This window comes from Eublepharis macularius, chromosome 15 (assembly GCF_028583425.1).
Source record: "Eublepharis macularius isolate TG4126 chromosome 15, MPM_Emac_v1.0, whole genome shotgun sequence".
Lineage (NCBI taxonomy): Eukaryota > Metazoa > Chordata > Lepidosauria > Squamata > Eublepharidae > Eublepharis > Eublepharis macularius.
The window spans coordinates 44,209,726-44,222,883 of record NC_072804.1 but is presented as its reverse complement, the minus strand read 5'-3'; the positions used below and the strand labels follow the sequence as shown (position 1 = coordinate 44,222,883).

The window sequence follows — 13,158 nt, the reverse complement described above, 5'->3', positions numbered from 1 at the left end:
ACATCCGTGTGCAGAGGGCTCTCTGAAAAACTAGGGTTCCCAATCACATGGGGAGAAACATGCAGGGGAACACACAGAGGTAAAGGGCAATCCTGTTGTTGTCCCCCCACCCCGCCCCAGTTCATTCTACCTCCTTAGTACAGTGACTATTTACGTTTAAGTGATACCCCTCTCAAACTACTTTTGAGGCATGACATTTTGTTAGCACTGATGGAGAATTTGAAATGCTATTTGTGATCCATCGACGCATCCCAAGGGAAGCACTTGAGAAGATTCTTTGACCTGATGCCCTCCTATGCCACCTTTATGAATTATTTTGAGTAGTGGCATTTTGTTAGCTTTAAAGATGTATATTAAAAACGACTTCAAATGCAGCAAGAGTCCAGTAACACAAATACTAACAAAATTTGTGGTACAGCATGAGCTTTTGTAAATCACAGCTCACTTCTTCAGATGCAGCTAGAATGTGAGTCCATCTGTCCGTATAGCTTGGAGAGTGAAGTGATTTTAGATGCTTAATGACAATACCAGGTAAATGACAAAAGCCAGTGAATGACAATAACAGGCGTGACTGGATAGGGTGGGGTATATAGAGGATGGTGGTTGTGGAGAAATCAGCATCAGTAATGAGGCAGGAAGCCTAGCCTTTGAAATCCCTATGAGTTTCTTAAATGTCATTTGGGATCCATTTCTGGCCGGTTCTTCCCGCATCCCAGGAGAGCTGCACTCGCCAAGCCAGGGATATTAAAGTCACAGCCGCTCTGCAAACGCCACCTCGATGAACGACTTTTGAGTCACTGCATTCGAAGCCTTCTATTAAAAACCAACTTCCACCGGCGTCTTCGAAATGCCGTTTGGGGTCCCCTCGCGCCTTGTCAGGGAGAGAAAGGCTGCTGCGGACTCAGGCCGTTGCCCTCTCACGAACTGTCATCGGGGGCGGGGGAGGGGAGAGAAAGCGGCCTTTTCAAAAAGAATTCAAACCCTAACGGTCGCTCTCGAGCAACGGCAGCGACTACAAGGCTCAGAAGGCGGAGGGAGGAGGAAGAGAAATCGCCGGTGCTAAACCGCCGGCCAACCCGCCCGCCTCACTGACGTCACATCCGCTGTCGGCGCTTCCGCTTCCGGGTGTGAGGGAGCATTGAGGGGGGGTTCGGGTCGCCTTCTTTTCTTTCTGGACAGCCGGCCCGCGTCGCCGCCGCAGCTCCCGCCATGTCGCCTGTCGCCGACGCTCCGTCACGGTGAGAGGAAGCAAAAAAAAAAAAAAAAAGGCCCCTCCCTCTCCTTCCCCCTCTCGCGCGACTGGTGGGCGTGGCCTGGTGGCGCCGTGGCCCCTCCCCTTCGCGGCTCGCGCCTCACCTCTCTCCCACCCGCCCGTTACCCGGGCAATGGAGGGTGTGGGGGAGGGGAGGGAGCGGGGGAGGCGCGGCGGTTCCCCGGCCTGCGCTCCCTCCGCCGCCTCTCAGCACCTTCCGCTCTGAACAGCAGCGGCTCTATGAGGCGTGGGCGGGAATGGGGGAGAGGAAGGCCTGCCAGCCCCGAACTCCTGAGGGAATTTCTACAGGCCTGACCCGTTAGGGTTGCCAGCTCCCAGGTCGGGAAATTCCTGGAAATTTTGGGTTTGGAGCCTGCGGCGGGGGAGGGGTATACCTCAGCGGGGTATAATGCCGCAATGCCCACTCTCCAAAGCAGCCGTTTTCTCCATGGGAACTGTGGTGTGAAGATGCATTGTGTTGTTTAATGTCAGTCCCAGAACTGATTTATGTTCAGTTTCTGCAATTCTCCAATCCCGTATTGGATCCTTGCTAATGCTATGTCTTTGTAAACTTGTATTCATTTACACTATGACATTGTTTATGGAAATTTTCTTAACACTGTATGGAAATGCCTGCCTTTGTCCTTGCTACTTATTGTACTAATCTCACACTATGTAATCCACCTTGAGTCTCAGTGAGAAAGGGAGACTATAAATGACATAAATAAATAATTTGTCATGACAGGAGATCTCCAGCTACTATTTGGCACTTGGCAACCCTAGGGGGCCTGGGCTTTTCTGCATCCTGACCCTTTTGCTATGCCCCACCACTTTTTCCTCACTTAGCAGAGAAAAAAGCAACCCCCAAATTGCACAGGTGGGTTGCATTGTGGGTCTTTTGGGTTTTACTTTTGGACACACAACTTGTAATACCAAGCCAGAAAGTTGACCCATTTACTCTAATAGTGTATAGTGGTTAGAGCATTGGCCTAGGATATGGGAGACCCAGGTTTGAATCCTCACTCCGCCACGGTAATGGGGTGGGAGCAGTCACTGTCTCACAGGTTAACCTACCTCACAGAGGATAAAATTGAGTCAGGTTTGAATCCCACTCTGTGATAGAAGCTCAGTGAGTGATCTTGGGACCAGTCACACACACAGCCTAACCTACCTCATAGGGTGTGGTGAGGATAAAAATGGAGAAGAGGAGAACAATGTAAACTCTTTTGGGTAAACTGTTTTAATTGGGGAGAAAGTTGAGTTTTGAAGTGAAATAAGTGGTCTTTGGGCAGAGAGGTCATAGTTGAGATAAATTTAGAAATTGGTGTGTGTGCTTATGCACAGGAATATGAGTCTTCCTAATGATCTCATCATTCTGACAATAAGAGACAGCATGTCGTAGTGGTTAGAGTGTCCGACGAAGTCTAGAAGACCCAGGTTTGAATCCCTGCTCTGCCATGGAAGCTCACTGGGTGACCTTTGACCAGTCACACACTTTCAACCCAACTTACCTTGCAAGGTTTGTTATGAAGAGAAAATGGAGGAGAGGAGAATGATGTAAGCTGATTTAGATCCCCATTCAGGAGAAAGGCGGAGCATGAATGAAGTGAATAAAAAGTATTTGTCACAAAAAGGCATTTGTAGCCTCAGCAGAGTTTCCCAACCAGAGTTCCACAGAACCTTAGTGTAGAGTTCTGCGGAACCCTGTTGTTCTGCAAGATGTTGCCAGGGGTTCTGTGAGGAATCATGGAATAAGTAAAAATTTTGAAATACTGCAAAAGTTCCAAATACACCTTGAAATGCCATGGTTATTAAGTTATATTTCATTGTATTGTATCTGTGTTCATACTGTATTACAGTGTGCTGACAATACAAATGAAAAGAATTTAGCAGTAATTGAATTGCACTCAATGCCATCAACTTTTTCTGTCCTGTGAACATTTTCATAGGTAAAGGTTCCTTGGGATCTGAAAAATTATTATAGGGAAATGGAAAAAAGATTAGGAAACACTGCCTTAGAGTGTCAGACTAGGATCGGTGAAAGACCTGTGTTTGAATCTCCACACTCTGCTGTGGTAGCTGGCTGGGTAATCTTGGGCCAGTTACACACTTTCAGCCTCCCTTTCCTCACAGAGTTGTTGAGAGGATAAAAGGGAGGAGAGGAGAACAACGTAAGCCACTTTGGGTCCCCATTGGGGAGAAAAGGCAGGTATAAATGAAATAATGTAAATAACTGCTTTTTTTAATGGGAGATGATGGGGATGAGAGCCTTCGGCATGTAGATCACGGCCCCTTTTATGGATGTTAAAGTTTTGTCTTATATTGAATTGAGGCTATTGCTTCACTTAGTTCATTAGGGACTGCTCTGCTTGGGAATGGCTCACTGAGATTTCATAAAGAGAAGGGTCTTTCTGAATACCTGCTACTGTGGTCTTCCTCGGCACCTATTTCTTGAGATCTTTTTAGCTAGCCATTCTGTGGACTGAGCCTGAAACAGCCCACATGCAGGTCATTCAAAGCTAAACTACATGAGATGAATTACATGAAGATGCTCAAGTGAAAGGAGACGCAATGTTAGCCGGGAAATGTAGTTTGAATTTCCCCTCTCTACAGAGCCAGCAAAGATCGGTCCTCAAAGGGTTTGTTAATTTCACTTCTCTACAAAGGCAGCAAAAATTGCTCCTCAGAGAGTTTGTTCATGTCCTCTTTGCCTCCAGGAAGGCTCTGTCAATTATTAACACATCCTCTGAGGAGCAATCCTTGCTGCCTCTGTAGTTTAGCTTGTGTAGTCTAGTGTAGTTTAGCTTTCAGTCTATTGCTGAGTCTTAAACAGCCCTTCCCTCAAATTTAGGAGCGCATTGAGTTTTATGAACATGTCCTATACAGAGTCAGGTGATAGGTCTATCTCCCCAAGTATTGTCTAATCTGCCTGATAATAGCACTTCAAAGTCTAAATTAGTGAAATGCTAGCTGGAGATTCTTTGGGATGGAAACTAGAACCTTCTGCATGCCAGCATGTGTTTTGAACTTAGAGTATTGAAGAACTTGGGAAACAGGGTAGGATTTGAATGAGACGGATCAGCTGGAGCAAACAACCAGCTTCTAGCCTTTGTTGGTTTGCAAAGCACCACATACCTATGGTAGGTATCATACAGAATATTTCACATCTGTGGGATGCTTATTGAAAATGTTCCTGTCATTGGTTCTACAACACCATGCAGTCAAGTTATATCAGGAATCCCTCTGATGTGCTTTTATCCTCAGGCGAGTTCTATTTTTGATACATTCCAAAAGAATGTTTTCATAATCAAAGACATTTTGTAAGTCACATTGTAAATTTCAGAGGTGATTCATGCATCTGGGTGCAAAAAGTTTCTGAGTTCATATTGGCAAAATACCGTCAACTGAAATGACATCATATGTTTGAATGGTAGGATTTCTCCTTACTAAATCCACATTTTGTTTGTTTGTTTATGTCATTTTTCACTAAGACTCAAGGTGGATTACACAGGATGAGATTAATACAATCAGTATCAAGTACATTTCAATACAGTGTCAAGGACATTTCCACAAACAATGCCATAGGGTAAACCGACACAAGTTTAAAAGACATAGCATTAGCCAGAATCCAATACAGAGCAGAAATAATACTGAAGCAGAATGTAATCAATTCTAGGATTGACATTAGACAACATGGAGCACAGGTGGTACATAGGAGTACGTATTTAAAGCAACAGATAATATGTAAGGCAATATAGTGATGAAGTCTACGGTCCCTAACTCATTAGCGAAGCATCTGAGACCCCTTCCCTACAATACAGCCCTCCCATTTGAGTAAAAAGCCTTTTTGAATAGTTTGGTTTTCATTGTTTGCAGAAGGTCAGGAGAGTGGGGGCTCTCCTGACCTCAGGCAGGTCATTCCACAGGATAGGGGCTGGGAAGGGAATGACCATTGTATCTGTTTGAGTTAGAGGAATCTACTAATCTAAATGTGTTATTAGCCGTTGGTGGATTTGCATATACTGTTCTTTTAAACTTATGGTACTCAAGTTTTTAAAAAATTAAATGAAGCTTGGCAGAGCTGACTCTGTGAAGGTGATCCCCTTTTGTTAATGTGGTACCTGAATAAGTGTCAGGTGTAAATGTGTCATGCTACAGGATGTTGGGACATGATGACCTGTCAGTGTTTCACCATACAGTGATGTATGAAATTATCCATGCTTGTTTCAGAAATAATAGTAGTTTGGCGTAACACTGAAAAATCTACTGTTATATGTAAAAACTAGCAACAAAGCCTGTTGTGGGGGAAAAATACAATGGGCTCTAGAAAGGGGTAGGCGGGCATTCCCTCCTCCTCTATCACTGATCATGGCCGGATGAAGGCAGGGAGGCGGGCATTGCCACCTGCTCTGCGCCTGATCCCGGCTGGGTGAAGGGGGGCCAGCGTTGCCACCTGCTCCACTCCTGATCCTGGCCAGGTGAAGGGGCAGGCCTTTCTGCCTACTCCATGTCTGATCCCGGCTGGGTGAAGTAGGGGTGGGCATTGCCACTTTCTCTGCTTCTGATCCCAGCTGGGTGAAGAAGAGATGGGCATAGCCTCCTACTCTGCGCCTGTTTCCGGCAGGTTGAATGGCGTGTATGTATGTGCGGGCATTGCCTCCTTCTCCACGCCTGATTCAGGCTGGGTGAAGGGGAGGTGGGTATTGCCCCAAGCTCTGCTCCTGATCCTAGCCAGGTGAAGGGGGTGGGCATTGTCACCTGCTCCACTCCTGATCCCTGCTGGGTGAAGTTGAGGACAGGCATTACCTTCTGCTCTGTGCCTGATCCCAGCTGGGTGAACAGGGGGGGCATTGTCACCTGCTCCTCCCCTGATCCTGGCCAGGTGAGGGGGGGCAGGCATTGCCACCTGCTCTGCTTCTAATCCCAGCTGGGTGAAGGGGAGGGCAGGCATTTCCTCCTGCTCTGTGGCTGAGGGGACGGGCATTGCCATCTGTTCCGCTCCTAATACCAGCTGGTGAAAGCGGAGGGCAAGCATTGCCACCTGCTCTGCACCTGATCCTGCTTGGCTGATGGTGGGGTGCAGGCTTTGCCACCTGCTCCTCTCCTGATCTCGGCCAGGTGAAGAGGGGGGAGCAGGTATTGCCACCTGCTTTGCTTCTGATCTGAGTTGGGTGAAGAGGGAGTAACCATTGCCACCTGCTCTGCTCCTGATCCTGGCTGGGTGAAGGTGGGGTCGGGCATTGCCACCTTCTCTACTCCTGATCCCAGATGGGTGAAGGCAGGGGGAGGGCATTGCCCCCTCTCTGCTCCTTATCCCAGCTGGGTGAAGACGGGAAGCAGGCGTTGCCACCTGCTTCATTCCTGATCCCAGCTGGGTGAGGGCAGAGGGTGAGCATTGCCACCTGCTCCGCTCCTGATCCCAGCTGTCTGAAGGCGGAGTGCAGGCATTACCACCTGCTCTGCTCTGGATTCCAGCTGGGTGAAGGTGAGGTGCAGACATTGCTGCCTGCTCCATGCCTGATTTTGGCCTGGGGTTCTCGCCGCGGCACACTCTCTGGAGGTCTGGCTGCTTCATCTGGGCTTCTCTCCACAGCAGTGCCCTCTGGAGGTGCACCAGGGTAGGAAGTGAGTTGTCTTGAATACGCTTAGCCTTTTATATAGTAGGATATAACCAAACTTCCGAGAAACAGCATAGATAATCCCTGTGCTCCTCTTTGACTCCATTCTTTAGTTAGCTATACCCTGTTTTTTCCTCAGTAGGGACCCATAGTAACTTACAATATAGTTCTCCTTTCTGGTGTTTTTTCCTTACACCAGCAACCCTGTTAGGTAGGTTAGGTTGAGTGAGAATAATTGGGCTGAGGTCACCCACTGAACTGCTGTGTCAGAGTGAGGATTTGAACCTGAGGATCCTGGATCCTGGTCCAATGCTCTGGCCACTTCATTGTGCTGGAATAAGGATAGCGGCTCAGCACTCTCATCACTGGGCCACCAGGGGCCCATGGAATTGGCAAGTTATGTAAGTTGTTTTCTTAGGATGTTGGGACAGGCAAAGTGAATCTTTGGAGGCCCTGTGGTGACTTTTGGCAGCCTTCAGTTTGGGGACATGAATAGCCCTGTCCCTGTTGTGCAACAGGTAGCCCATCATGTTGAGTGGTGTAATACTATTCTGTGGGTAATCTTCTTTTGTGGGTCCCCTGCAGTTGGGCTGTTGTATTGCAAGTTGGGAAGAGCTTCTGAACACCACCTGCCTGCTGTGAATGATACTGTGTCCTCTCTTCCCTAATGTCTTTCCAGCACGAAGGGGAATTATCTTCACCGAAGCGGAGTAGGTTCACTCTGCCCTCTGTTCTCACTGGCTCACTCGACACAGCATTGTATCCCAGTGCCTATCACCCAGACATCAGTTTGCACTTCCTGAGATATCCTCTCCCCTATCTTGCTAATTCCTGTATAGTTAAATCTGGCAACTGGGTATGCAAATTCACTCATCAGGACATAGGGAGAATGTGTGCTGTGAGTCAGCTGCAACAAAGATGCTCTCATAAATGTTTATCAGTCCTGGGAACATCATACAGTGCATGATTTGAACTACTGTTGTTTTGAATTTTGATGTTTTGTCAGTCTTCATTAATGGAAGGTGACATTACACTCCTGGATGCTCAGGAAAATAAATCTGAGTTTTGGAAAAATTAGATGAGCTGAATTGTGAATTAGGCCAATGAGGACTGAACTGCCTGAATTATTCTTTGTCATTTGGTCCTATTATCACTTTAAGCATATTGAAGTGACTGTTACATAATTTGTTTGAATTTTCCAGTTGTTCACGCATGTTCTAAGAGCTTTTGGTTCAATAGCTATCAGCAGTTGTATTCTCCGTGAACTTTTCTCAAATCTTTGTATATGAGAGTTTGATGGGGCTTAATAAATAATATTGAGTCCATGAATTCAGTAAGTTAATTAAGCAGCTTATAAAGTATTTACTTCTGTTTCTCCTAAAGCTACTGCTGATCAGTTTCACTGAATGACTCTTAGTAATGTTTTGAGAGACAGAGAATAATCTCTCTTCCTTCCCTTATTCCCTGAATAAACAAATCATGTCTGACTATTTACCCACTGGACATCAGTGCCCTGTTGCTCTGTTCAGCACTGGCAAAAATAACTGTCCAATCACTGTTTTTTATTTAAAAAAACATAGTAGGGTTGGTGTTTTAAAATTAGGCATGTGGCCTATCCTTCTCTGTCCTTGGATACTTGGGGGAAGGGAGCAAGAAGCCCACAGTGTGACAATTGAGCATCTACTTGCCAGAAATCAGGAAAGCCATATGGGCTCAAAGGAGATGAGAAAATTCACAGCAATCTAATGAGAACTGAGGTTTGGGTAGAATGCCTCTTAAGAGCAGTGCTATATGTTGGAAGTACCTCTAGTTTAATTGTGTATTACTATTTTGTGTAAGCCACTTTGGGGGGTCCTTCTCGATCAAAAAGAGGTTGTTGAAATAAATAATATTGCCTTGTTTGACATTGACAGATGAACGGGGAGATGGAAGAGGTTGCAGGACATGAGCTGGGCCTGAAAATGAATCACACAATGTGCATAGCTGCTGGTGCAGTCATAAACTCATAATGCATACCGTGGTACTGAGGCCAGGGTATTTCAGGGGATCTATTTAGTCCCATATGTACTTGCCCAGCTATTCTGATCTTCCTCCGAATTTCTTTTGTAAATTCCCCAAGGTCTTCTGTGTTGTGGCACATCCTGTAGAATTCCTTCAAAGATTTTTCTCAGGCTGGTACCAATTTTCAGTATTCACTTGGCTCCTGGAGAGCTTAAATAATTTCTAGTGTACTTTGAGTTATGTTTGGAGTAATTCTTATTGAATGTTACTATTCTTATGATTGGAATTTGAATTTTGGATTTTATATTTGGGGCTTGTTATCTATAGTTCCCCCCCCCCCATGGGCTGTTGCTTTCATTGGTATATTTTTTATTTATGTAGTTGGATGGCTCTTAGGATTTGTGGTTTTAATTTGGTGGTAGATCTCTGTAGTATTTTTTTTTAAATTTTGGGTTGATTGATTTCATTATATTGCTAGTATTTTTTAAAACTGTAAACTGTTTTTTACAGTATTCTTTTGGAGAAGCAACACATGCATCCAAGGACACAGTATGGAGGGCTATTATGGATTCTACAGCAGTTGCATTAACTTTTCTCAGTTTCACATTATAGTGCTCTGAGAACTGAGAGAACCTATTGCTCCTGTCTGAAAATAATCAGACTTATGGCTCCTTAAAGTCACATGAATTTATTGTGGCATGAATTGTTGCCTTTGTTATTTTAGCTGCAACAGATTAACATGGCTACCCCCTGGAATTTATGACAAAAGTGTGCGTGCCTGTATGGGCAGCATGCTACAGCCAAATAACTATCTTCAAGAGTCAAATTGTTCTGAATGTAGAAGAGCATTTACCTTTTAACTTGGAAATCATTTGCAAGATGCTAGTGTTTGAAGTTTTTAAAAATGATTTAATACTGGTTTGTAGGCCAGAGAACAAGCTACTGTGTCATTTCACCCAGTTCAGACATCACAGTAAACTGTGGTTTATTTTGAACCAGCAAACCTTCTATTTCCCCAGTCCTGCGCAAGCAGTTCAAACGCCCACAGTGCAATCCGAAGCAGAGTTACAACCCTTCTAACTCCATTGACTTCAGTGGACTTAAAACGGTGTGACTCTGTTTAGGATTATACTGTCATTCCCATAATAAACTCACCATGGAATGTTCATTGTGTTTGAATGCAGCTTACAAGCATACACTTAACATATTAGTTTGTACTACATTCAGTTATCAATTGATACCAGAGATACTGAATATAAATGACTTTTTAAAAAAAAGTTTAAAAATCGGATATAAGTAAAAATTAATTAGTTTTTAAAAATCCAATTTTCTTATTTTTTTTTTTAAACATTGATTTTTATCCACCCTATTTTGAGCCCATTGCTATGGGATCTTGCTGGTTGCTAAAACAGAAACCTTCCAGGCTGATTGCTCTATGCTAAATAACATGGCTTCTCGGGCTTTGTGTGACGTTTTAAACAGAACAGTAGGCTATGGCGAAGCAGTAAATGTGTTTTGGAAAACAAAAGATCTTGCTAGAGATATATGCAGAAATGTGCTAGGTCTTGGCAGTTGACCCTCATCAACAAGTGAAGCCAATGTGTTCATTTGGAATATTTTGTTTTTGCTGAAAATTGAGGGCAGCATTAGCTAACTAAATGTCTTCCGAAGACAGCCGTTAGCTACATAAATACAAATCATATTTAGTGCTTTGGCAGTGTCAGCCACCTGCTGGTGCACAGAGAGGTTAAGTCTCTCCTTGGCATAATTATGCATTGCTTCATCTGCAGGGCTGGAGTGAGACTTTGTCCCAGAAACTCATCTGCCTTAGTGCTAGTGCAAAAGAACGTTTGCCTTAGATGGAGAAGAAACTCAAGTGCAAACCGTTTGCTTGGCTTCAGTTCTTCTCTGGTAGCGGTGAAGTCACATATTTTCATTATCAAAATCCCTGCTAGCTGTTAGGAAAAAAAAACCCAAAGCAGCAAAACCTTTTGAAGCACATCAATTATTTCACAAAGGTATGAGCAAGGTTTCAAATTTCCCAGAACTCTTCTCCAGGCCAGTACTGGAAAAAAGGGTGGAAGGAGTGAAAAAGAAGTTTCAGGTCATGGCGGAAAAAACTTTAGAAACTTGTTTGTAAGAGAGCAACTGTTTGTAAAAGACCAAGTGGTCTTTAAGGTGCTACTGGACCCAAATCTTGCTCTTCTACCACAGACCATCATGGCTACTAACCTGAAACTATGTTGTTTATAATAAACTGGAGTACAGGAGGTGTTACACATTTATAGTGCAATCGTGTGCATGTTTACTTGAAAATGCCCCTTTGGGATCGGTGGGGCTTATTCCCAGGTAAGCATGCATAAGAGTAAAGCCTTAATTAGGATAGATAATGTTCATATACGTCTGGCATATCCTTGAACTGTCCCTGTTTACCAGAGGCAGTTCCTATTTCCCAGTTCCTCTTCCTGTTTATTTTAATATTTATATCCCACCTTTTTCTTGACGAGGGGCCCAGAAAACACAAATACAGTTAAATAAACAACCAGCAAGAAAAAATGAATTCACTCCAGAGATGGACTGGGATCTATTGGACTGGCCCTCTCAAAGCACTTTGTCTCCTACCATTGGCCACACCCAAGCTTTTTAACACCAGGTCCCTCTTTCTATTTTGTCTCTATATTTCTTTTATGGGGAATTCTGTTACCAAGCGTGGTAGGCACGCTTTTACTTATGCTTATGTCTGTATGGAGGAGGCCCACTTTCCAATCTGGTTGGCCAGTTGGAGGCAAAGACCAATGTGGAGACATGATAGCAAGAATCTGTCTTGTTTGCACAAGTTGCTAATATGGTCATTCTTCAAGTTTCAACTCCCTCCACATCCCTGGAAATTAAATCTCTGAAGAAGTGTAGGATGATTTCAGCTTTCTCTCTAATGCGCATGTGTGTAAATGCATGCAAGCTAAGGTGCATAGCACATCCTGCTATCTCTCAAAGTACAGCCTCTGAGTTCTGTTTTGAAATATTAGGGGACAATTATATTTTTCTAGTATGTTGTTAACATCAGGAACACACACGTTTTTTAAAATGGTGCAAGACAGGCGGAGTAATTGAATACAAAATGCAATGCTCTCCCCAATCAGTAATAAATAAATGTTGAAGGGTTTGGGCAGTAGTTAATAGTGGGGGGGGGGGACACACATTATTAGCATGCCCATGAGTTCCTCTGGGAAGTGCTGGAGGGTTAGGGTTCTGCCGCCAAGAAGGAAAGTTATTGCCCCCCTTTCTTCTTTTATATTGGTATGAGTTACAAGAGGACGAAGCCTTGACATCTGTTTACTGTACATTTAAATAGCAATTTGGCCACTTTGAATGTTACAACAGGCTTCTGGCATGTGAGACCCCCCCCCCTCCCCTGAGGCTTTATGGCTATCGTAAATAATATTTAGGATAGTGTATTTTTCTGAAAGAGTACAAATATGCGTTTGTCTTTGGTATAAATACATTTCTGTGAATTATTTCTACCTACATGGGGGCATGCAAGGACTAATGGGAGAGAAGAAATCCCATTCCCACAATATCCTCCACTGTTTCTGCCCCCCCCCCCCCTTCTGCTTCCTTCTACACTTGCTTGGTGTTCCCTACCATGCTCACCCTGGCTTCTGCTGGCCTGCTCTGTTGCTTGATCTGCCTTCCCCTTCCCATCTGCCTACTCACCTCTATACACCCGCTGGTGTAGGGGAGAAGAGAAACAAGAGGGTAGGAGACAGAAGCTGAGCCAAGCTCCAGGTTCCCTCCTTGCTTGCTCTGGGTGGCCATTGTTCCTGTCAGTTACCAGGCTCAATTCAATGTCATGGCTAATGCATTCAAGGCCCTTCCTGGCCTTGTCCCCTTATATCTGTGTGACTGCCTCTCCCCCTATGTTCCTCTACAGCAGCGTCGCTTGTCTAAACAGGGCCTTCTACAGATACCACCTTGTAGTTGGGAAAACAGCTGCCGGCACACGTGCTTCTCTGTGGTGGCCCCCACCTTATGGAATGGCCTGCATGAGGTCAGGAAAGCTCCCAATTCCTTGGCTTTCTGCAAACTATGCAAAACTGAATTATTCACCAGTGCATTTTACACAGATTATAGGGCTGTATCATAAGAAATAACTCAGAGAGATGCATTGATAGGGACGAGACAATGTGCTATGCTACTGAATATGTCTGTTGATGCAAATATGCGCTGCTAGGGAATTTGCACATTACTTAGCATGCCATGTAAATGTTATGAGTTGTTTCAGAATGA

The 13,158-nt window shown here is 44.6% G+C and overlaps 1 protein-coding gene across 3 annotated transcripts in view; it reads left to right on the top strand.

The window, feature by feature from the left end:
• The first annotated feature begins 1,113 nt into the window (after positions 1 to 1,113).
• Positions 1,114 to 13,158, top strand: part of EYA3 (EYA transcriptional coactivator and phosphatase 3) — a 63,297-nt gene continuing 51,252 nt past the window's right edge. For 2 of the 3 annotated variants that reach the window (XM_054999262.1, XM_054999259.1), the window contains exon 1: positions 1,114 to 1,238. The gene's annotated coding sequence lies outside the window, so the exon portion shown is untranslated. Of the gene's footprint in view, positions 1,239 to 1,517; positions 1,592 to 13,158 lie in introns of those variants that run through there. The other variant, XM_054999261.1, reaches the window with a different exon arrangement.